The sequence below is a fragment of the Kogia breviceps genome, chromosome 9, assembly GCF_026419965.1.
Source record: "Kogia breviceps isolate mKogBre1 chromosome 9, mKogBre1 haplotype 1, whole genome shotgun sequence".
NCBI classification, from domain to species: Eukaryota; Metazoa; Chordata; class Mammalia; order Artiodactyla; family Physeteridae; genus Kogia; species Kogia breviceps.
The window spans coordinates 111,267,605-111,293,801 of NC_081318.1; positions in this window are offsets into that span (position 1 = coordinate 111,267,605).

The window sequence follows — 26,197 nt, forward strand, 5'->3', positions numbered from 1 at the left end:
CCCCTCACAAACCCCCTTCAGCCTTCCTCTACTTCATCTCTGGAAATCACGCTGGAAGACTGGTATCGATGCAAACTACACTGATCCAACTAACGTGATTTTGGTTCCCCAACACTCTCTGCTCCAGTGACTCTCCAACGCACAACACGGCGGTCACCCAGGGGCCCGTGATTTGTCAGCACCCACAAGTAACCGACACCTGGAGTCCCAAGGCCCAAGTGTTGTCGTGCTCCCACCACAAACTCTGAACTGCCAGCTTGCTCGCCTCCATGTTTCCACAGCTTCTACTCTCCGGGTTCGTCACATCTGCCAGCCAGTGACCCTTCTGTGTTGCAATCTCTACAGTCCTCACTGACCTATCTTCCCCTCACAGCCCATCACGTGAACCACCCTCTGGCCAACACTTAACTGTTTTCCATTTGCCCTTCCCCCACATGTCTTCACCTTCATCATTTAATCACCCACTGCTTGCCCCACGGCTCAGGTGTCTGACATAGCAGAGACAGACACAGATGCTGCCACAAGAGACCCTTTTCTTCCAAACTCAAGAGTAGCCACCATTTCACTTGCATATCCCTAATAAGGTACCACTCCCCTATTTGACTCACTAGCTATATTAAATATATAAAATTTCCCTCCAATCATCTATCAATCTCTTTATCTGAGATGCAGATCCACATTTTTAATTTTAAAAATAAAATAGAGGATCAAGGGGCTCCTGCATACAGATGTGCGGTATGTGCACCGCACAAAGGCAACTGGCTGAGGGCCAGAGCAGAAAATACAAGCCAGTCTGGACTGAGGCACATGGCTTCCACATTTTGGATAATTTGTCTGATGTGAGATGGAGTTCTTTGGCAATTGGTGCACCCAGAGGAGATGATGTTTTGTAATTTGTGCGATTCTGAATCTGGCATTAATTTCTTCTCACCTCCCTCCAACACACACAACAGGCACACACACACACATACACACACACACACACACACACACACACTTCATCACTTCCATCAACACCTTCTCTTTCATCTCATGCAGGTCAAATTTCTCCTATTGTTTAGATTTTTCTATGTGCATGCATTCTTCATCTCATCACCTTGACCTTCCTCTGGAATCTTCCTCCAGCATTTTTTCTCTCTTACATCATCAAGCTTTCTAGAATGACTAATTTTCAAAACAATCTCAGAACCAGGAAAAGACTTGCAAAGTAACTTTGGCAACAGAATGAATCCCTGAGCCAGGGATTTTCTGGGACACCAACTAGGTTAGGGGAATTAAAAATGAGTTGAAGTAAATAAATTATTACACAGAAAAGAATTGTCAATTAACTTGCTTTAAAAATGTGTCAACATAGTGGGCATGGTATATCATTCCATATCCTTGTGTTGTCTTCAATTTCTTTCATCAATGTCTTACAGTTTTCAGAGTACAGATAGTTCACCTCCTTGGTTAAATTTATTCCTCAGTACTTTATTTTTATGCAATAGTAAATGGGATTTTTTCTCAGTTTCTCTTTCTGATAGTCCATTGTTCATGTATAGAAAAGCAACAGATTTCTGTCTATTAATTTTGTGTCCTGCAACTTTACTGAATTCACTTATTACTTCTAATAGTTTTTTGGTGGCATCTTTAGGATTGTTCATGTATAGTGTTTATCTGCAAACAGTGACAGTTTTACTTCTTCCTTTCCAATTTGAATTCCTTTTATTTATTTTTCTTGTCTGAGTGCTGTGGCTAGGACTTCCAGTACTATGTTGAATAAAGTGGTGAGAGTGGCATCCTATTTTTTTTTTAATTTCAGTTATTTTATTCTTTATCTCTGTTTGGTCCTTTATATTTTCTCTTTGGTAAACTTCTCACTGTGTTCATCCATTCTTGTTCCAAATTCATTGAGTACCTTTATGATCATTACCCTGAATTCTTTATTTGGTAGATTGCTTGTCTCCACTTCACTTAGTTCTTCTTTTTACCTTGTTTCTTCATTTGAAATATATTCCCTATCACCTCATTTTACCTAATTATCTGTTTTGTTTTATTTTATTTGTATTAGGTAGGGTAGTGATGTTTCTTGACTTTAGAGAAGTGGCCTTATGTAGAGAACATGTCCTATGTGTCCCAGCAGCACACTCCCCTCTGCTCACCAGAGCTATATGCTCTAGGGGTGCCTTTTATGTGGGCTGCATGGGACCTTCTGTAGTGGCCAGGCTGACTACTATGGGCACTCTGGCAGGTGGGGCTAGTCCCCAGCCTGATTGGCTGCTAGGTCCTGCCTTGTGCAGATGCTACTGGCCCACTGGTGGGCTGGGATGCATCCTTGTATGTTTGGCTGTGCTACCTGGAGTGTCCCAGGGCTGGCACCACCCTGCTGGTGGGTGGAACCAGCTCCCAGGGTGGGTGCCTGCAGGGCTCAGGTAGTCCCAGGGCTGGTGCCAGCACACCAGTGTGACTGAGTCTCCATGTGACTGGCTACTCTGCCTGGTGTGTCCCGGGACTGGTACTAACTGGATGATTGGCAGGTAAACCCTCACCACTAATAGACCAAAGGGAAGATTCCAAAATGGTGCTTGCTGACACCAGTGTCCTTGTGGTAGAACGAGCTCCCAAATTTGGCTGCCACTAGCATTTATGTTCCTGGGCAGGGCACGGGGGTGTCCCAGTTGCCTCCTGCCTCTCCAGGAGGCTCTCCAATGTCAGCAAATGGGTCTGACCCAATTTTCTTTCAAAGTACTGCCTCTGTGTTGGGTCTTGAAGTATGTGCGGGTCTGTGTGAGCCCTTCAAGACCAAAGTTTGTTTCCTGCAAACCCCTAGCTCTCCCATATGCAAGCCCCACTGCCCTTCAAAGCCAGATGCTCTTGGTACAGAACCCCCAGCCTAGGGAGCCCGATGTGGTGATTACACCCTCACTCCTTCGGGAGAACCTCTGAAATTGTGATTTCCTCCTGTTTGTGGGTTCCCACCCAGGGGTATGGGTCTCTATTGCATCCCTGCCCCTCCTACTCATCTCAATGTTGTTCTTTCTATTATATGTTTAGTTGTGGAAAATCTTTTCTGCTTATCTTCAGGTCATTCTCATAGATAGTTGTTTGCAATTAGTTGCAATTTTGATTTGCCCAAGGGAGAAGGTAGGCTCAGAGAATTCCTACTCCATCACTTTGACCACACTCCCTCCTTCATGAATTCTGAGCAGGAAAAGAGCATGCTGGGTCAGTCCCCTCTATATGGCTGGATCTGTGGTATAAATGCTCAAGTAAGCTGGAAACTGACACTACATGAGGTCATCTATTTCATGAGTGTTACTCAAAGGATATTTAAGAATAGCTTTGGTGTGATGAATTGGGAGACTGGGATTGACATTATACACTAATATGTATAAAATGGATAACTAATAAGAACTTGCTGTATAAAAAAATAAATAAAATTCAAAAAAATAGCTTTGACACAGGACAGAAATAATGAACACTGTCAATTCTTGCTCTGTGTTATTAAAAAAGGGTTTAAAAATGAGACTATTTCTTCTTCTTTTAATTCTCGTATGGTGCCACTTATTTAGTTACACCATAGATCACTTGTATCACTTCAGCATTTGTTTGGATATCAATGAGGTAGGAAACATCCATAATTCTATTCTAATTGGTAAAGAGCTACAGAGTGCAAGGCACCAGGAGAACACAGAGATGCATTTGACAAGCATTTTATGCACAAGAAACTTACAGTGTGGCATTGGAGAAATAGGACCATCATCCACATCAAATTCCCTCTATTCCCTTTAGCATCTGGGTTCACTGAAGAATCAGATTTCTCTGGAGGGATCATGTCTAAAAAATGTTATGTCTTGGCAATCCCTACTTACTTGTTTCCTTTGGAAAGTCAAAAACAACAAAAAAAGTATATTTGGACAAAGATAACAGCAAGTTTGTCATAAATATTTCTGCCATTGACTGAAACTATTCAATAATTACAAACATCTGAAAGATCATATCCAACCTCTAGCTTTTATAAATTCAAATAATTCCAATTGCCTAGTTTTTGATTCTTCATCTGTTATATGTGTGTTTCTAACTGGAAACTATTTGAGGCAGAGCACTGAAATCTTATACATCAAACTTGTACATTAATCTACCAAGAGAGTCCCAGGCCTTTTACTGCTTTGTGAATTCTGAGTTTTCCCCCAGGAAAGTAGACTCCAAAGCAAAAGGGAGAATTTCTGAACCAAAGCACCCACTCACATGGGTGCCAGCCCTTCTTCCATCTTTATCATCTCTGATGACCAGTGCCAAATCATTTCACTGCCCTGGTTGTAAAGAAGCAGCCCTGGCCTCCATATTTAAAGGGGAATCCATCCTGGCATTGGTTCCTGGGAATTTATCTACAAGTAGTCTAGCTAGATAGAGAATTCTGCAGCAGAGAAATGAGTATAATCATGGCCTGTTAAAAATGAAAAATCAGAATATAGAACCTTACTGTGGAGGCACCACAGAGCTCCTGTAACATTCACTCCCAGGACCCTAGGGAGGTTGCACACCTATTTCAGAATGCAAGAGGGAACTGCATGAAGCATGCTACCCATAAAATTCCTGTGATAGATGGTGACAGATGGAGCATGTGATGATGGACACAGCTGTAGCTGGGCCAGGACAAAAGAAGAGAGAAAGCACTACTCTCCAAGCAAACACTTCTAATTATCTGCTTCTTTTTAATATGGGAAATGCTATTGTACCTGTCTTCTAAATATTGAACACAAAGCATACTGTATTAATTTCCATCTAGGACTTCAAGATGCTATCCATTCTATGCCAAAAGACACCCACCACCCCAATTCCTACTATATTAGAGTATTAATATAATTACAATATGCCTGGTTCTAGAAAGTATGGTCAAAACTTATTTATTGCAGTCATTTCTTGCTCCAAAGCTGTCACTCAATGGATGAAAGAGAAATAGAACTTTGATTGTAAATCACCTATACTTGAACAAAATAAAACTTAAAAATAAAAATAGAAAGTAGAAAACAAGAAATAGAACTTTGAAAGAAGCTGTTATCTTTCCAGATAAGTTTCTTTGTCCCCTTTTGTTTTGCAACGTTATTCCTATTGCAAAGTAGAGTAGTGGAAAAAAATCAGAAAACAATGGATTTTAAGTGTAGCCCTCCTCTGTAACATCGAAGAAAATTTATTTAACCTTTCTGAGATGCACTTTGAAAAAAATTCAAGGAATGGCATTAGTTCTCTTATAAATTTAATTTGAGGGTGAAATACAGTAATGATTAATGTTAACCTTCTAACACTGAGCTAGATAACAAGTACTAAGTATTTGTCAAATGTAGGAATAGATAATCTTATCACTATTATAACTTTTATTATCTCTATTTCTATTAAGAATATTTTAGAAAATGGATGTGGCTCTTTTTCCACTGTACTCATTTTCCCCTTTGATGACTTAAGATCGTGACACCATGAACCAGTTAATGCAGCCAAGTGGGACCTCGGCTAGGGCAAAATCAGGAGTCAGCCCTGCAGGAAGAGCAGGGACAAAGTCAACATTCCCCGGTATGTCCGGGTACCCGCACCAACAGAGAATGTACGCATTGACTCTGGACAAAAGCACTCTCCTTGCATCATCTTGGCCTTGTAGCTCCACTGCTCTGAGTTTCTACTTCTTCAAATGCTCTATGGGGTTAGTGAGAAATACCACTGAAGTTTCTGGATGCATGATCTATATTAAAATTCTAGCATTGTGCCTGGAGTTTAAGTCCCCAATCCACGACACTCATTGCTATTGCTGATTATGTTCATTTCAGTTATATTCTGATTCTGTGTCCAAAATCAGCTTCACTCTAGGTCTTCCCCTTCTGAATCTATAGATACACCCCACACATAGGCCACATAAACACACACACCTCATTCATGACAGTTTCAGATCCAAGCTCTCTGTGAGCAAACCTGGTAGTTTTGAGCCATTCCATCAGACCAGGGATTCTGTGTGCCACAGACAAGACGCAGCCCACAATGCCCCAAGAGACAAGGTCTGGGCACCCGTGTTCCCCCCCAAGCTGCAGACTCTCCTCAGCATCTGGGCTGAGATGATGCATCCCATAAGATTGTGCGATGTGCCATCCCTGCAGGTTTCCTGGTACTCCTGCTTCTTCCAGGCCCAGAATTTAGTGGCTAAGGCAGCCTGCTGCCTTGTCAGAATTTAGCTGTTTCTCCTCTGAACTGGAGCTTCCCCCCTATACCTCGATTTAGGGTTTGGAATCCTTCCCCCTTGGTCAAACTTCCTGGATGGAGACCTGGTTAAGTCATGAAGATCTCTCTCCCGGATTTCCCACCACTCCAACTTGTCTACTGACTGCAAGGATTTTCAATGACCCCACCACAGCCTCTGGAGGTTGCATCTCAGATTATTTTGTGGGAGATCCTTAGGGGAAAACTTTTGGGAAGTGGATGAGATTGTGACATTTATATTGATGAAACTACTCTATTTAAAATGGAGCTACTCAATTTGTCCCTAAGTTGATGATATCTATGAAAATATAAATTTTACTAAGAGAGATTTATTAATCATATTTATTCACATTTAACAAATTTACTAAATATAAATATAAATGTCCCAGTATTTACCTAAACTTCTCCATCCTCAGAAGCAAGGAATTCTTCCTGAATTATAAAGTATATATGGGTATACCTTATTTTACTGTGCTTTGCTTTATTGAGTTGCACAGATATTGCATTCTTTACAAACTGAAGTTGTGACAACCCCGTGCAGAGCAAGTCTATCAGCGCCTATTTCTCCAACAGCATTTGCTCAATTCATGGCTCTGTATCACATTTTGATAGTTCTTGCAATATTTCAAACTTTTCATTATTATTCTATTTTTACGGTGATCTGTGATCAGTTGCCTTTGCTGTTACTTTATAATTATTTGGGGACTCCACAAACCACACCCATTTAAGACAGCATACTTAATTGATAAGTGTTCTGACTGCTATACCCATTGGTTGTTTTCCCATCTCTCTTCCTCCCCTCAGGCTTCCCTGTTCCTTGAGACACAACAAGATTTAAATTAGGCCAATTAATAACCCCACAATGGCCTCTAAGTTTTCAAGTGAAAGGAAGAGTCACGCGTCTCTCACTTTAGATCAAAATCTAAAAATGATTAATCTCAGTGAGGAGCGCAGGTTAAAAGCTGAGACGCTAAAAGGTAGGCTTCTTGCACCAAAGAGTTAGCCAAGCTGTGAATACAAAGGGAAAGTTCTTGAGGGAAATTAAAAGTGTTACTGCAGTGATCACACTAATGATAAGAAAGCAAAACTGCTTTATTGCTGATATGGAAAAAGTTGTAGTGATCTGGATAGAAGATCAAATCAGCCACAACATTCTGTTAAGCCAAAGCCTAATCCAGAGCAAAGCCCTAGCTCTATTCAATTCTATGAAAGCTGAAAGATGAGGAAGCAGCAGAAGAAAAGTTTGAAACCAGCAGAAGTTATTTTATAAAGTTTAAGGAAAAAAAGCTGTCTCCGTAACATAAAAGTGCAAGCTGAAGCAGCAAGTGCTGATGTAGAAGCTGTAACAAGTTATCCAGAGGATCTTGACTGAGATCATTAATGAAAGTGGCTACACTAAACAACAGATTTTCAATGTAGACAAAATAACCTTATGTAGGAAGAAGATGCCATCTAGGACTCTCATAGCTAGAGAGGAAAAGTCAATAGCTGGCTTCAAGCTTCAAGACAGCCTCTCTTGTTAGGGGTTAATGCAGCTAGTGATAAGTTGAAGCCAATGCTCACTCACCAATGCTCACTGAATTATGCTCAATCTACTCTGTCTGTGCTCTATAAGTGGAATAAGAAAATGACAGCACAACTGTTTTCAACATGGTTTACTGAATTTCTTAAGCTCACTCTTGAGACCTACTGCTCAGAAAAAAAGATTCCTTTCAAAGTACTACTATTCATTGACAATGCACCTGGTCACCCAAGAGCTCTGACAGAGATATACAGAGATTGATGCTATTTTCATGCTAGCTAATATAACATTCATTTTTAAGCCCATGGATCAAGGAGTAATTGTGACTTCCAAGTCTTATTATTTAAGAAATACATGTTGTAAGCCTACAGCTGCCATAGGTAGTGATTCCTCTGATGAATCTTGGCAAAGTCAATTGAAAACTTTCTGGAAAGGATTCACCATTCTAGATGCCAAGAAGAACATTTATGATTCATGAAAACAGGTCAAAATATCAACAGTAACTGGAGTTTGGAAGAAGTTGATTCCAACCCTCATGGATGACTTTGAGGGATTCAAGACTTCAGTGGAGGAAGTAACTGCAGATGCCATCTAGGATATATTGGAAAAGATGGTAAAGATGCTGCAAAGATTGTTAAAATGACAGAAAAGGGATTTAGAATATGACAAAAATTTAATTGATAAAGCAGCAGCAGGGTTTGAGAGGACTGACTCCAGTTCTGAAAGAAGTTCTACTGTGGGTGAAAAACTATCAAAACAGCATTGGATGCTCCAGAAAAATCAGCAGTGAAAACAAGAGTCAATCAATGCGGGAAACTTCATTGTTGTCTTCTTTTAAGAAATGGCCACAGACACCACAACCTTCATCAACCACCACCCTGATCAGTCAGCAGCCACGAACATCAAGGCAAGACCCTCCACCAGTGAAAAGGTTATGACTCACTGAAAGCTCAGACAATGGTTAACAATTTTTAGCAATAAAGAATTTTTTATTTAAGGTACTTACATAGTTTTTTTTTACGTAAATGTTGCACACTTAATGGACTACAGGATAGTGTAAACATAACTTTTATGTGCACTGGGAAATAAAAAAATTAATTTGAAACACTTTACTGTGATATTCACTTTATTGGGATGGTCTGGACAGAACCTGCAATATCTCTAAAATATGTCTGCAATTGCTTTCTAAATGCCTCTTCACTTTTTATTAAAAATAGTAACTAATGTTTATGTATTTACTATGTGCCACGTTCAGAACAATTCTAAGAGTCTTACATGAATTACCTCATTTATTCTTCATGAGAAATACATGAGGGAAATACAGTATAGTCCCCACTTTACAGATTCACAAACCTTTGCTAACCCAAGGTTCAATTCTTTTTTTAATTATAAAATTCTATATATGTCAGGTATGACCTCCTCTACTTTGAGCTCAATACCTATAACAGGCATTTATTTCACTGCAGTATTTTTATTTCTTCTAAAAATTGTTCACAGATAAACAAATGCATATGCAAAAGTGCATTCTGCTCCTGAACCCAAAATTCCCTTATTTTATACCTAGAGGAAAAATAGTTGCTACTGAGGACCCCAAATACCCATACAGGGTCAGGAAATGAGCACAGTGATCTTAGAGCTCCGCAAAGAGGTAATTAGACCACATAGGAAGCACAAAGGCCTGGTGAGCAGAGGTTTATAAGTGGAAATAAATGGAGGAGGGAGAGAGATATTTTATTTAAAAGTCACAATCCTATAGAAAAAAATTAAATTGGTTCCATATGCCAAGAAATACATGAACATGAAAATGCATGGCTTGGAAGCATTCTCTCTGTGTGGGAAGATGCAAGCACAGAGGAGCATGGAATCAATGGTGTGTTCTGCATACTGTCCTAAATATTGGCAAGGAAGCCAAATAGAGTATCTGTGTGGACCTGAGAGATTAATATAAACCCACATCAGCAGGCTTAATACTAAAGACCTGATTTTTTTTTTAATCATACACTCCTAGCTTAAAATGGTATGGGGAACTTATTGATTGCCCTTTCCCATTATGTGTGATGCCACAGAAACCCACTGTTGTTTCTATCCACCTGCTCCAGCCACATTACTCTCATAACATGGGGTGCATCCTCCATGAATGCCCTGAGACTCTGTACATCTTCCAGGGAAGATGCAATCAAACCCAGGACACTATGGTGGAGAGCACTTCAGGGGTACATTTCTTGAGCTTGGCATCCCGATGGACTGGAATATTCACCAGAGGGGAAGCAGAAATGAGACCATTAGAAGAGAACAGATTGCTTTGTCTCGGGGGTGCCTCAAAGGAAACCAAAAGCCTAAACACATCTGAAAACGAAAGTGCAGAATAAATCAATACACGTGAACTTGTAGTTCAAGGTTATGCATTCAGCTAAAACCTCTTGAACATTTCAAGTTTCATTTCTTTAAGTTCAAAGAATTCGTGCATTTGAAATTTGAAGAAAAGATCAAACTTTACATTTTCACAGAAGGTGGCACATCTCTGGAGTAATCATTATTCGGGATTACATGTTTCGTACCGTTTATTCAGAACACTTTATTTTTATCCTACTTTGTCCCAGAATTGGTGGGAAGATTGAAATATGATCCAGAGCTCATACCTTTGATGCATGTTCATTTCTTTGGGACACTTGAATCAAGTCTTTCCTGTAGTAAAGTCCAATCTGAAATCATACCCCCTTTTGATTTATCTTGACGTGTTCTTTTACGTGAAAGGCAGCTTGAAGACAGAGACAGGATAAATGTTCCACTTCGGATAGAGCCAAAAACTCTCCTAGTCAAAACCTCTCCCCCACCTGCCTTTCTGATAAATGAAAAAGAACTGCCTGAGAAGATGAAAGAAGCATCTTTCATCCACTGACATCTTGCACAGGTGAGGTTATCAGAATAGCAATAGCTGAAACAAGTCTCTCCATAAAGAGCACAGGTGAGGGTTCCTTGGAAGAAAGACAGGATCAGGGCATCTAGTGTATATTTTGCTCACTCCTGAGAGGGCTGGCTCTGCAGGATATCATGGCATTTTTCTATTGAGAGGTGATGGCCAAGGCTATGTCTTCTGGATTTGGAATGCCTCAGTTTGCTCATCTGTAAAATGATTAATATTACACCCTCTCTTTAAGGGTTGTTTTGAGGAATAGCTAAGCTGTAAAGCACCGAGAATAGTAACAGGCACATGATCAAATGTTATCTAAAGATTGCCATCGTATCACCCTCATCCTCTTCAAAACCAGTAGGGACACTATCTATTAAGAAGATTTTTAATGTGGATATTAAAATCCAAAATGGTTAACTAATTCGGGACCTTAAAGGCAGCCAAAGAGAAAATGATAATGAACCCAGAGGGGTAAGGTGGTGTGGAAATTAACTGTAGACAAAAGTAGCATTTTGAGAAACCAGAGTTTTCTTTTCTTTTTTTTTTTTTTTTAACCAGAAATACCACTAGATTGGGGTTTAGGAGACCTGGGGTGTCAGCCCTGTGCTGCCCAAGCTTAATGCATAACGGTGACCTAAGGCTCAACTTCCCATCCTCAGCTCGGTCATCTTTGAAATGCTGTTCTGCCTCACAGAATTGTAACAAGGATTTATCAATATAATAAATGAAAAATACTCTGAAAATTATAAAACACTATGGAAATAATTATAATAGCCAATATTTATTGTGAGCTTAATTTCCTAAGAGCCTGGCAATTTTCTAAACTCTTTCTCCATGTTAACTAATTTCAGGTTCACAACATCTTGATGAGACAGGACTATTATTTTCCCCATTAAACAGATGAGTCCTGGGGGCTGAATGGCACGCCCAAGGCCACATGGGTAGTAAGAGTTCCACCTGGCATGTCAATGTCGTCTCTCTCCAGGTCCTGGACCCCAACCACTGCACAAACAGCCTATAAAACTGATTGGTTGATTGACTGTCCAATTGATTAATTGATTCAACAGATGTGCATTGAACTAGCACGTGCCAGGCACCATCACAGGCCATGGGATTCAACAGTGGCCATGAGTGACAAAGCAGTGGCCCCAAGGATGCTGCTTTGTAACGTAGGAAACTGACAAACAAAGAGCTCCATTGCCAGATGGCAGAAGTGGTAAGAAGGAAAATAAAGCAAGATAAAGGGGTGAAATAGTTATAAGGCAGAGACATGCCTGAAGAGGACTTCCTAGATAAGAAGATCTGGTGGCCAGCACAGGTTGGACTGGCCGCGGTGGGAAGGGGAGAGGCAGGAGGGCCATGACGCTGACCATGGCTAAACACCTCTTTATGTATGTGTGTCCATGGGAGGTGCTTGGAGAAAACACTTACAGAATAAGAAGGGCAAGAAGGTTCCAAGGGAGAGGAAACAGCAAGCGAAGGTGCTATGGGTCATTCTTGACCAGTGGGGCTGGAGCTTCATGAGTGAGGGAGAGAGTGATGGTCAGGGTCGGCCAGGGCCCTGACTGTGTGTGTGTGGAGGGGGGCACGTGGAGGGGGCAACACAGTTCACAGAGGTACCCAGGGTATCAGAGATAATGGATTACAGTGTCAACATCTCACATACAGGCTCATGAAAAAAAAGTCACTTAATTAAACCAATCCATCAAGAGGGACACCACTCAGAGAAAAGTTAGGTTTAGTAGACACACCCAGTACCAGGTAATAGTCTAAAGGCCACTGAATCAGCAACCAGTTTGTTGGAAATCATGTTGTCCCTAGTAAACACCATTCACCTAAAAAATGATCTACAAAAGTGTGATTTCATCATCCAGACAACTCTCAAAATGTATCAATAAGCAAGTATCCAAGCCTTGATATGATTTCTAAACAGCTTTGTACAGAAATACTCAGAGACAGTCACAGGAATCACAGTTTGTTGGTGAATTAACAGATTTTTATCTATTTTTCTACTGTGTACAGTTAAGTGAAAATAGCTCATCATTTATCAAAGACCCGGAAAATGTTTCCAATACAATTGATTTACTTTCCCAGTAAGACGAGTCAGTGTCCTTGGATTCTAACAACATCTGAAAGTATCTATCTAATTAGACCTTAAAAAATCCATGAGAAGAATTCATTTTACCTACCTGTCATCTGAGTTTCGATTGTTGAACTTTCTAACAAATGAAAAGCAACTGATGAAGTTACTTGGCAAACCAGACAAACATAATGTCAAAGCCTGACTCCATCACTTGGAAACAGCAGGAAGTATGAGCCACGATTGATGCATCAAGAAAACAGAGCAGCTTTACTGGATGGGGCCCCTGGGGTCTAAGCCTGCAGGGTCTGTACTGCTCTGTGACTTTGACTTTAGCACTTGGACAAATTAGTCCAGCCTCACATTTCAGACCAAAGTAATAAAGAACTTTAAGCTCACACAGACTGCCCACTTATGCCACTGATATGTTCAAACAGGACTTCCTGGGCAAGGTGGTTACCAACACAGCATAGGTTGAACCGAGGTTAATATGATGGGTGGCGGACAGGAGTTATCATGACGCTGATAAGGGCAGAGTGCCTCTTAGTGTGGGGTGTCTATGGGAGGTACTGGGTGAGATAGTATCCCCAACATATGGGAGGGAACATTAAGACATCGAAGGGCTTCATAGCTTCATCAGTGTCCTACGGTCATTGTGTGCTTGAACGGGGCAGAGGCGAGGCGGGGGGGGGGCTCAGTCTGCAGTCTATCACCCTGCTCTCCCCAGAAATCTCTCAGTAGTGAGAATTCCAGTGTAGTGCTGTGCTCTAGCACAAGTGCCAGAACAGGCTTCCTGGGTTCAAGTTCCAACTCCACCCCTTCTGAGAGGTGACTTTCAGCATGTTAGGAACCTCCCTGCACCACAGCTTCCCTATCTACAAAGCCTTGAGTAAGAAGTATAAGAGCTTCTAGGGACTGTTGGAAGAATTACGTGAGTTAAAACATGTAAATCAATCAAATGATTCCTGGCACATAGTAAATGCTCACTACATGTTAGATTTACGACCATATAAAGGAGCTAAAGTCATACTGGCTGACATAATAGCTACGACGCAAAACAATCTGCATGAATAGCATAGAAGAGATGAGTGGACATAAATAAGATCACTTTCCAGCTGAAGGCAGTAGAAATATTATTTGAACTAAGCCGTAAAGGATATGCGGAGTTAGGCCGTTTGGGGTAGAAGAAGGGCTTGCAAGAGAGGGTACAGGGTACATTTTAGATCTCATCTGGCTTGACTCAGTTGTGGGATTTACCACCATAGCAACAGGAACTCAAATTAAAACTGTCAGAGTAGGTGACAGGTTTTTTTCTAACTGCTTTATGTACATTAATTTGCTTAATCCTCAAACTAGCCTGTGTATGTATGTACTAGTATTATCTCCATTTTACAGAGGAGGAACGAGAGCACGGAGAGATTTAGTAAATCGCCAAAGGTTACAGCTAACATTTAGCAGAGCTGGGATTCCAGAGAAAGGAGTCTGGGCCAGCCTCTACGTTCTTCCTCATCACACTCAACTACCTCGGAAAAAGCAATGATATCATTGAAATTCTTCACAATCTGCATCTTCTGATCATTTGTCTATCAAGACCATCCTCTCTGGGACAGAAAAAAAAAGGTACTAAAGGATCCCCTGGACAAGTACTGGGAACCTAGTGTATGTTTTTTTAGACTCTGAAATGAGGGTGTGGCTCTTTTACAAGTTTGCCTTTCTACATAGGCAGATTTATTCTGCATAAAGAGTGATAATTAGAAAATATTGAAAGTCACGTGTTCTTGTACCCTAGAGGATATACAGTCAAATTGAGTATCTAATAGGCACTGAAAGGTCACCGAGTTATATTGAGGTTCAGATAAATAGCACTACCTTCCTCCTACCCAAACTATTGACTGGTGGGGAAGACTGCCCAGGTGTGCTACAGAATGACCCACATTCTGTAATTTTTTAAAAAAATTTTACGCTGATGCGCTTTAACTTGTTTTTCTGTCTTTTATACCATAGGTTGTTGTTGACTGAAAGTTAACTCTGAAAGCTCAGCTTGTGAGGTTATATATTTTATGAAGACTCTTCATAGGAGGTGCTACCTACTTCATTTGCGTCACTCAGGAGACACACATAGTGACATCAAGTCACTAAGGATTGTGGTGAGATTAAGCGCTGCGTTAAGCGGAGGACAGACACACCTCTCCATTGAAGTTATGCTGCAGCCCTCAGGACCAGTAATGATATGTGAAGTGATAACTTGGCACAATGTGATTTTATTTTCTGATAAACTTTCAAGTAATGATTTTATCACCTTTTGATAAGGTTTATCTGAACTAATTATTCCATTAGGATTTGTAAAACGGCCATGATTAAATTCAATAATTCCTTTTATGTAAAGAGCTTTTGATTGAGAAATGGACATCTTTGGTTACCTTGAAATACAGTTGTATCAGAGAGGCAGTTTAATACTTATTTCTTTCTTTTAAACTATCAATTTTCAAAGAAAGTTCTCAGTATAACTGTCACCTCCAATAATGCCAAATACATTTTGCTAATTTATTTTTGTATGTGGCTCTTTATATAGCAAATATAAGTATAGACTAAAGAAACACACACATGTTTTAACTGTTTCCATCAATTGCAGTCATCATTTGGGGGGAGGTGCTCTAAGTGTCCCATTGAATCTCCTTCCCACTGATTCCCAGGTCCTTTTGTCAGAACCCCATTCAGTTTTGAGAACGTCTTTGTTTTCAGTGCAGCAAGATTCTTCTCTAAATTAAAAGAGGCAGAAGAGGCTATCACTTCTGGGAAAATGGAGCAGACGTAGTTTCTCCTATCCCTCTACTCAACTAAAGTTAGTCTCAATAAACCTTAAGTACAACTAAAACTCCTGGAATCATATGCAAAACAAACACAGGAAGACTCTAAAGGTGAAGAGAACGTAAACTGGCCAGGGATCTTGAGACCCAAGCAGAAGCACAGTGGGGCCAGGAAACCACAATATTTTCAAGTGCTGAAAGAAAAGAACTCATACCTAGCAAAATATTCTTCAGGAAATCAATGCATTGTAAGCTGAAGGAAATAAGAAAGTCTGTCATCAGTAGATCTACCATTAAATAATGGATAAATAAATTTTTCTAAACAGAATGGTAATGATGAAAGAAGGAAGCTTGAAAATCAGGAAAGAAGAGTCTGCTAAGCAAAAATATGGTAAATAAAATAGACTTTCCTTCTTTTGAATTTTTTAAATTATATTTGACAGTTACAACAAAAGCATAAAATGTTTATAAAGAACATATTTAAAACAATTATAAATTGGGGAGCTTAAAGAGATGTAAAGGGAGGTAAGATTTCTATAATTCACTGGTAAAATGATGATACCAGCAAATTGTGATAAAATATTAACATATAATTTTATACCCAAAATAGTCACTAAGAATGCTATATACAAAGATACATACTAAAAAAATTATAGAAAAATAAAAATGTTATTCTAAAAATGGTCTAAAAAGGAGAAGTAAAACATATAAACAAAATATAGACAGAAAATAGAAAAAAGACAAAATGGAAAATTTAAGCCCTAACATATCCATAATTACATTAAAGCTCAAAGGTCTAAATAAACCAATTAAAAGATACAGATTTATAGAGTGGATTACAAAACATGACCTTACTACATGCTGTCTTCAAGAAACTGACTTCAAATATAGTAGTCTAAACAGGCTGAAAGTTAAAAGATAGAAAAACATATATCACATATGCACTAATCAAGTGAAATGTCAGATAAAGTAGATTTCAGAGGAAAAAAATTACCAGAGACAAAGAAGGACACACTAAAATGAAAAAAAGTGGTAGTACATCAAGAAGTGAGAGCAATCCCAAATGTATATGCACCAAACAAAGGAGCTTCAAAATGCATGAAATAAAACTGACAGAACTTCTAGAAGAAGTAGAAAAATCCACAACTCTTGTTGGAAAATTTAACTCTCCTTTCTTAACAATTGATAGAATAATTAGACACAAAAGATGCATGAACACAAGAACCCCAGCAACCAACAGGAACTGAACAATTCAGCAACCAAAGAAGGATGATAAAACTGGCTTTAATATGTCAGTAGGAAACAAAACTAAACAAACCCCACACAGTATATATGGGAAAATGCTCTCAATTATTCAGTCTACAGATGAATATCTTTATTATTATAGTCTCTCTACTTGCCTACATGCCAGTCCTGTCATGAAGACAGAACCCTCATAAGCATATTTTCCCTGCCTTGTCTGTTTTTCACTGTTAAAAGAAGTCTGTTGGACCTCAAGTGATGAGTCATGCAATCATAAAGCTGAAATGCTCTTGTCAACAAGTACAAAATACAATTCAATGATTTTATCCTAGAAGCAAAAGGAAAACATGGAAAATTATTAAAAATAATCAAAAATGAATTGTAGAAAAATCACCTTTGGTAGTGATGTAAGGAAACAGTTGGTGTGGTTGTGACTGTCATAGCTGTTTAAGTGATTAAAGAAAAGGGACTGACATGAGGCCGACACAGTGTTAATGTAGGAAGGTGACATGCTTCAAAGGCTCATTGAAGTTAGAAGAAATGAGGCTCCCGGTGGAATGAGAGGGTGGTTAAAGCACGCACCAACATCAGAGGCTTAGGAGAGAGAGTGCTGGCATTGCTGTTATTTAGGACCAAGGGTATGGAAAGAAATAATATTGGGGAGTAAAATCAAGAATCTTTAAAAGGTTCATTGATGAACTTAAGAAAATTAAGGCTGAGAAATGGCACTCAAAGGGAGGTCTGGACTAAAGGTTTATTTTGGAAGTCTTGAGCATGCAGGAAATAGTAGACACCTGGTAATGACACTAGGGGTGAACTGAAGAACAGACAAATGTTATTCATAGTACAGATATTTGGTTGGAAGATTCAGAAACTAACAAATCATAAGTACAAATCAGCTTCCATTCTATAAACAATTGTCAATAAGAAAATAGAATAAAACAATGTGTGTGGTTTACAGCAGTGACACAAATGCATAGTAACTAAAAAGAAATTTAACAGGAATTATGTGATGCCTTTAGAAGGAGTGCAGCTTTATCAGGCAGCTCAGGCTAAGTTATATGGTGATAATAAACAATCCCTAAAACCTCACGTATTTCTCACTTATGCTACAGGTACATCACAGATCAGCTGGGACGCTATTCATTAGTCTTTATTTGAGGGTCATGCTGAAAGAGCAGACCCCGAAAAGGCATTTTCAATACCATGATAGGACAAAAGAGTATATGGTAGAAATATCATCACATCTTAAACCTTCCTCTTGAATGTGGCAGTGCCACTTCTGGTCACACTTCCTCAGTCAAATGGTCAGGACTGACATCAGTGGAGCAGGATGTGTGATTATTCCACAGAATTTAAACAATTATACATTCCCACCCATGTCACTTTTAAGTGGCACTGATAAATTTTATAGCGGAAAAAGTGACTTTTGTATAGAAAAAGCCAACTACACATAAACAAGGTGAAAAGAAAATGGGCAATGATTAGCTAAATATATAATACAAATGGTCACCAAAGACATAATAGCAATTATCTAGAATGTGGGACTCCGCAATCATCTACCTTATTCATGCTCTCCTCCCTTAGGTGAGGACTGATAGGAGAGGAAGCAGACTAATCTGTGTTCCTCATTCCCCTCATAGGCAGAACCAGGCCACTGTACAATGATTGCATCACCCCTTTTCTTTATGCTTCTCTACACATATTTATTGTTTTTGCAATTAGTATGTATCCTTTTCACAAGAATTGTAATGGTTCTAAAATTGTAAGAAAATTAGCAACACTCCAATAGATAGATGGGTGATTATCATGAGTGGAACCATCAAAAATTAGGAAATAAACCCAATAAAGAAACATATGGAAAATATCCAAGAACATTTGTAATGAAAGCATCGAAATTTAAGCAACAATGAAATTCAATTTTACACCTATTAAATTCACATAAATCTAACTACACGTTAGGCTGTAATCCAAAATGAGACATGCAGAATCACACTACTTCCTCCCTGTAACATTGTAATTCCTCCCTGTAACATTTTTCCCTGTAAATTGGTACAATTTTGGAAAACATAATGGGAATACATTTCAAGAGCTAAGAGGAAATTATTAATCTTTGACCCATTAATCCAACTCCGGGGTATTTATCCCTAAGAAATAATTCAATGGAAGAATTCTCCCAAGAGCTTACATTATTTTGCCAACACAGACATGAATTGAAAGCTAGCTCAGGAAAATTATTTCCCCTCAGTCTTTGCTAGTGGAGGGTCTCGTGCCCTCCACAGCCTAGAGATGGTGGAGGAGTCAGCATGCCTCAATCCCTAAGGCTCCTTCAACTCCCATGAACCTAGGCTTAAATGCACCTAACTGGGAGGAAGCAACTCGGCAGGTGAGGCCTCAATGACTACTTCCCGAATGATTTAATTAAAGATCTCACCATAGAGAAATTACCTTAAATATAAAACAGTAGCACCCAGGAATGTTATCTGTGACGTAACTGGTCAAACACCCGTATTTGAAAAATAAAGAAAAATTAGCTGAATAAAGAGTAGTTTGAAAGGTCAGGATCATTATCTTGCAGCCATCACTAAAACTGATGCTTCAGAGGTGAATTTCAAAAGATAAGTCCTAAGCAGTCACTGAGAATTATTCTCCATTCAAAAGGAGAAACACACACACACACACACACACACACACACACACACATCCCTATTCAAAGCTCTGCAGAATATGAGGGAAACATTTTTAAACTACCATATTATTTTTTTCCTTTAACGTTCTCTATAGTCATTGCCTCTGGAAACAAGCTGGAGTCAGGTAATACCCTGGCTGGCAGATGGCGTGGGTATCATTTCTGCTCCCTACGACCTGCGCCTGGCTGCACTTAGCATCCGAGTACCTCCCATCCGAGACGCACGCCCTGTTCACCACCAGCAACCTGCTGACTGGGCCCTTTGAAACATTCTATACGTGGCACTTTTAAACTACTGGTTAATTACAGCCACACTACATCTTGTACTCTTAATTGACTTAAATTCCAAATACCATCAGCCCAAATTTTTGAAGAAGTTGCAATAGCATTCATACTCTATTTTTCATTTTCTTCATTTAATGGAACTTGGTTCCTTATCTGAAATGAGCTCTCCTCTCTGCTCCTGAAGTTAATTCTTTCTTCTTAGCATCTTCATTAGCTCCTACACATGCAGCGGTGCCTGGCCCAATAAATCTCCCTGTGTAAATGGCCCCTCCCTCGGGACTCCCCATCAGGCTGCCCATGCAGTGATGAATGTATAAGAAAATGCCTGGATCATTCACTCTTTCTTCCTTTGCTTTAAATTAGCATCTCGCTTCCTTTTGTTTCCCATTTTCTCAAAGGATAGTTAGAAAGCAAGAAGCATCACAGGTGCCATGTTTGGAGCACACAATACAGTTCTACTTTACAAGTCAACTGATTCTCCTCTAAGTAACTTTTTCAGGAGAGAATTGTTCGGTGAGTCACCCCATAACATGCCAAATTCAAGAGTAAACTTAAACAATTGTCAGGTATTGCTCTCAACTGATGCTGACTTTCTGAAACCTTTGAGACACTAACTGATAATTTTGAAATGCTAAATTGAAACCTAATGCATGCTATTAGAAGAGCAGTTACTAAAAGGGATGATTCTTTGTTTAAAACAAGCCTTCAGTTATCGGCATTTTGACTTTCATATTTAATTCTCTAGGGGTCTCTGACTTTTCACTAGCAATTTCTGTACATCCTACATCCCATCATTTTTCTTTAAGTTTTTTTTTCACCCCATTCATTTCTCCTTGCCATAGTTTTACTCTGCCACGAGCCATGATTTCATCTCGAAATGCAATCTGTTTGACCAGCTGTGGAAAATAAAATGCAGAAGTGGCCACCAATAAACTGTATTTGTCGTGACAACACCCGTGAAGAGATACATGCCCTTATCTGTGAAATTTTGCCAATCCTGGGGCAAAAGAAACAAGTGGACAACTGACTTCTATTTGGTGGAAAACATGGACAAGGAAGCAGCAAGCCCCCATCACAAATTTCACTGGGCTGCCTGAAATGCATCCCCAGGTCTGGGTAGCTGTCAAGGCACATGAGGCGGTCACGTTCTTAGATTCTCAGCCTCACCAAGGCCCTTTGAGTGGCTTTCCTGTTCCAGTAGCTCTCCATCACGGTGAAATACGCAAGGACTATTCAGACCATAAATGGTGCATTAGAGAAAATGAGTACTGTATTTCATGGCCCATTAGTCTGGGGAGAGTTGTTCAGAGTAAAACCTAAAAACCCCTTAATGAGAAAACAGGAACAGCATCAATTACAATAATATAAAAATTGAACTTGGAAGGGGCAACGTAAATAATTCCAAATGTTTATGGAACACAACTGTTGCTTCAAAATTTGTAACTATAACTAGCAACTAGATTTTCCTTTGATTTTTTGATCTATTTCATACAATGAACTTTATCTATGCCTTAAAAAGTGGTATCACCCATTCTTCTAAGATTATATGTAGAATACAAACATATCAATTGAATATTAATTTGAATATTCATTGTGGGCCAGGTACTCTGCTATGTACTTTCACAGGAAAGTTATTTAGCCTCCAAACAATCATAAAGTGTTTGAATCATAAAAACTAAGTCTCGTATAGGTTAGGTACCTTCTCATGTCCCATATGAGTGGAAGGGACGTGGGAGTGGAGATCTGCCCCACTCAAAAGTGCATCTTCTGTAATGACACAATTCTGCTTTTCATCATTTTAAGAGAAATCACCAAATACTGAAAGCATAACTTACTACAATACATGTATTTTTCAATGGTACTTAATTTACATCTAGGGAATAACTTTTCTATTGAGAAAAACGTATGTATGCCATAACTAGTGATGATTTATTTAAATGTTTTCTCCTTTTGTTCCTTCCATCTTCTTAATTTAATTTTACTTTTTAGCCTAATCTTATTCTCTGTTTTCAGTTTATTTACCTACATCTAATATTCCCTTATTCTGAGTTTGTTCTCTATCTAAATTTCTCTTGACTAAGCTATATTTCAGTAAGCCGCTTTAAATCTTTTTTAAAAAATAAGGTAGGGAGAACCTGCAAGATGGCAGAGGAGTAAGACATGGAGATCACCCTCCTCCCCACAAGTATGTCAAAACTACATCTACAATTGGAACAACTCCTACAGAACACCTACTGAATGCCTGAAGAAGACCTCAGACTTCCCAAAAGGCAAGAAACTCCCCATGTACCTGGGTAGGACAAAAGAAAAAACAGAGACAAAAGAATAGGACAGGACCTGCACCTCTGGCAGTGAGCTGTGAAGGAGGAAAAAATTCCACACACTAGGAAGCCCCCTCACTGGTGGAGACTGCGGGTGGCGGAGAGGGGAAGCTTCAGAGCCGCGGAGGAGAGCACAGCCACAAGGGTGCAGAGGGAAAAGCAGAGAGATTCCTGCACAGAGGATCAGTGCTGACAAGCACTCACCAGCCTGAGAGGCTTGTCTGCTCACCCACCGGGTCAGGTGGGGGCTGGGAGCTGAGGCTCTGGCTTCAGAGGTCAGACCCCAGCGAAAGGACTGGGGTTGGCTGTGTGAACACAGCCTGAAGGGGGCCAGTGTGGCATAGCTAACTGGGAGGGAGTCTGGGGAAAAAGTCTGAACCTGCCTAAGAAGCAAGAGACCATTGTTTCAGGGTGCATGAGGAGAGGGGATTCCTTCCCTGTATGCCCACAGAAGGCAGAGCACCGCCTAAGGGAGCTCCAGAGATGGGCATGAGCTGCAGCTATCAGCTCAGACCCCCAAGAAAGGCAAGAAACGCTAACACTGCTGCTTCAGCCACCAAGAAGCCTGTGTGCGAGCACAGGTCACTATCAGCACCTCCCTGGGAGCCTGTGCAGCCCGCCACTGCCAAGGTCCCATGACCCAGGGACAAGTTCCCCGGGAGTACACAACGTACACCTCAGGCTGTTGCAATGTCACTATGGCCTCTGCTGCTGCAGGAGCACCCACAATTCCAAATATAACTACGTGACCCTCCCTCCCCCCAACCTAAATGAGCAAGAGCCCCCTAATCAGCCACTGCTTTAATCCTGTCCTGTCTGGGCAGGAACAGATACCTGAGGTGACCTACATGCAGAGGCGGGGCCAAAACAAAGGTTGAACCCCAAGAGCTGTGCGAACAAAGAAGAGAAAGGGAAATCTCTCCGTGCAGTCTCAGGAGCAGCGGATTAAAGCTCCATAATCAACTTGATGTACCTGCATCGGTGGAAAGCCTGAATAGACAACGAATCATCCCAAAATTGAGGCCATGTACATTGGGAGAAACTAAACTTCGGGTTTGCTGTTTGTGGCTCATTTGTTTCTGGTTTTTATGTGTATCTTATGTTAGTTTTTAGTGCTTGTTATGGTTGGTGGATTTATTGGTTTGGGTGTTCTCTTCTTTTTTTTTTTTTTTTTTTAGAAGATGTTGGGGGTAGGAGTTTATTAATTAATTTTTTTTTCTGTGTTGGGTCTTCGTTTCTGTGCGAGGGCTTTCTCTAGTTGCAGCAAGCAGGGGCCACTCTTCATCACGGTGCGCGAGCCTCTCACTATTGCACCCTCTCTTGTTGAGGAGCACAGGGTCCAGGTGCACAGGCTCAGTAGTTGTGGCACACGGGCTTAGTTGCTCCATGGCATGTGGGATCCTACCAGACCAGGGCTCGAACCCTTGTCCCCTGCATTGGCAGGCAGATTCTCAACCACTGCACCACCAGGAAAGCCCTCTCTTCTTTTTTTAAATTACTATTTATTTACTTATTATTTTATTTATTTTTTTCTTTCTTGTTTTCTCCCTTTTCTTCTGAACTGTGTGGCTGACAGTGTCTTGCTGCTCCAGCTGGGTGTCAGGCCTGAGCCTCTGAGGTGGGAGAACCGAGTTCAGTACATTGGCCCACCAGACACCTCCTGGCCCCATGTAATATCAATCACAGAGGGCAATCCCAGAGATCTCCATCTCAACACTAAGACCCAGCTCAACCCAATGGCCAGCAAGTTCCACTGCTGGATGCCCCATGTCAAACAACTAGCAAGACAGGAACACACACCCACCCATTAGCAGAGAGGCTGCCTAAAATCATACTAAGTTCACACACACCCCAAAACACAACACCAGATGTGGCCCTGCCCACCAGAGAGACAAGATCCAGGCCCACCCACCAGAACACAGGCACAAGTCCCCTCCACCAGAAGGCCTACGAAAGCCACTGAACAAACCTCACCAACTGGAGGCAGACAACAAAAACAACATGAACTACAAACCTGTAGCCTAGGAAAAAGAGACCCCAAACACAGTAAGTCAAACAAAATGAGAAGACACAGAAATATGCAACAGATTAAGGAGCAAGGTAAAAACCTGCCAGACCAAACAAATGAAGAGGAAATAGGCAGTCTACCTGAAAAAGAATTCAGAGTAATGATAGTAAAGAAGATCCAAAATCTTGGAAATAGAATGGAGAAAATACAAGAAACATTTAACAAGGACCTAAAAGAACTAAAGAGCAAACAACCAACGATGAACCACACAGTAAATGAAATTTAAAAATCTCTAGAAGGAATCAACAGCAGAATAACTGAGGCAGAAATGGATAAGTGACCTGGCAGATAAAATAGTAGAAATAAATACTTCAGGGCAGAATAAAGAAAAAAGAATGAAAATAATTGGGGACAATCTCAGAGACCTGTGGGACAATATTAAACACACCAACATTCGAATTATAGGGGGCCCAGAAGAGGAAGAGAAAAGGAAAGGGTCTGGGAAAATATTTGAAGCGATTTTAGTTGAAAATTTCCTTAATATGGGAAAGGCAGTAGTCAATCAAGTCCAGGAAGAATAGAGAGTCTCACAAAAGATAAATCCAAGGAGAAACATGTCAAGATACATATTAATCAAACTATCAAAAATTAAATACAAAGAAAAAATATTAAAAGCAGGAAGGGAAAAGCAACAAATAACATACAAGGGAATCCCCAAAGGTTAACAGCTGAACTTTCAGCAGAATTTCTGCAAGCCAGAAGGGGGTGGCAGGACAAATTTAAAGTGATGAAAGGGAAAAACCTGCAACCAAAATAACTCTACCCAGCAAGAATCTCATTCAGATTTGATGGAAAAATTAAAATCTTTACAGAAAGCAAAGCTAAGAGAATTCAGCACCGCAAAACCAGCTTTACAACAAATATTAAAGGAAATTCTCTAGGCAGGAAACACAAGGAAAAGACCTATAAAAAGAAATCCAAAACAATTAATAAAATGGTAATAGGAACATACATATCAATAACTGTCTTAAATGTAAGTGGATTAAATGCTCCAACCAAAAGATATAGACTGGATGAATGGATACAAAAACAAGACGCATATATATATTGTCTATAAGAGACCCACTTCAGACCTAGGGACACGTACAGACTGATAGTGGGGGGTTGGAAAAAGATATTCTATGTAAATGGAAATCAAAAGAGAGCTGGAGTAGCAATTTCATTTCAGACAAAATAGAATTTCATATGATTTTCATATCAGACAAAAAAGACTATTACAAAAGACAAACATGGATACTACATAATGATTAAGAGATCAATCCAAGAAGAAGATATAGAAATTGTAAATATTTATGCCCCCAACATAGGAGCACCTCAGTACATAAGGCAAATGCTAACACCCATAAAAGGGGAAATCGACAGTAACACAATCATAGTAGGGGACTTTAACACCTCACTTTCACCAATGGGCAGATCATCCCAAATGAAAATAAATAAGGAAACACAAGATTTAAATGACATTAAACAAGATGGACTTGATATTTATAGGACATTCCATCCAAAATCAATAGAATATACTTTCTTCTCAAGTGCTCATGGAACATTCTAAAGAATAGATCATATCTTGGTTCACAAATCAAGCCTTGGTATATTTAAGAAAATTGACATTGTATCTACTATCTTTTCCAACCACAACTCTATGAGACTAGATATCAATTACAGGAAAAAAAACTTTATAAATACAAACACATAGAGGCTACACAATACACTACTAAATAATCAAGAGATCAGTGAAGAGGAAATCCAAAAGAAGAAATCCAAAAATACCTAGAAACAAATGACAATGAAAACATGATGAAACAAAACCTGTGGAATGCAGCAAACACAGTTCTAAGAGGCAAGTTTATAGCAATACAATCCTAACTCAAGAAAGAAGAAACATCTCACGTAAACAACCTAAACTTACACCTAAAGCAATTAGAGAAAGAAGAAGAACAACCACAAAAAAAGCCCAAAGTTAGCAGAAGAAAAGAAATCATAAAGATCAGATCAGAAACAAATGAAAAAGAAATAAAGGAAACAATAGCAAAGATCAATAAAAATAAAAGCT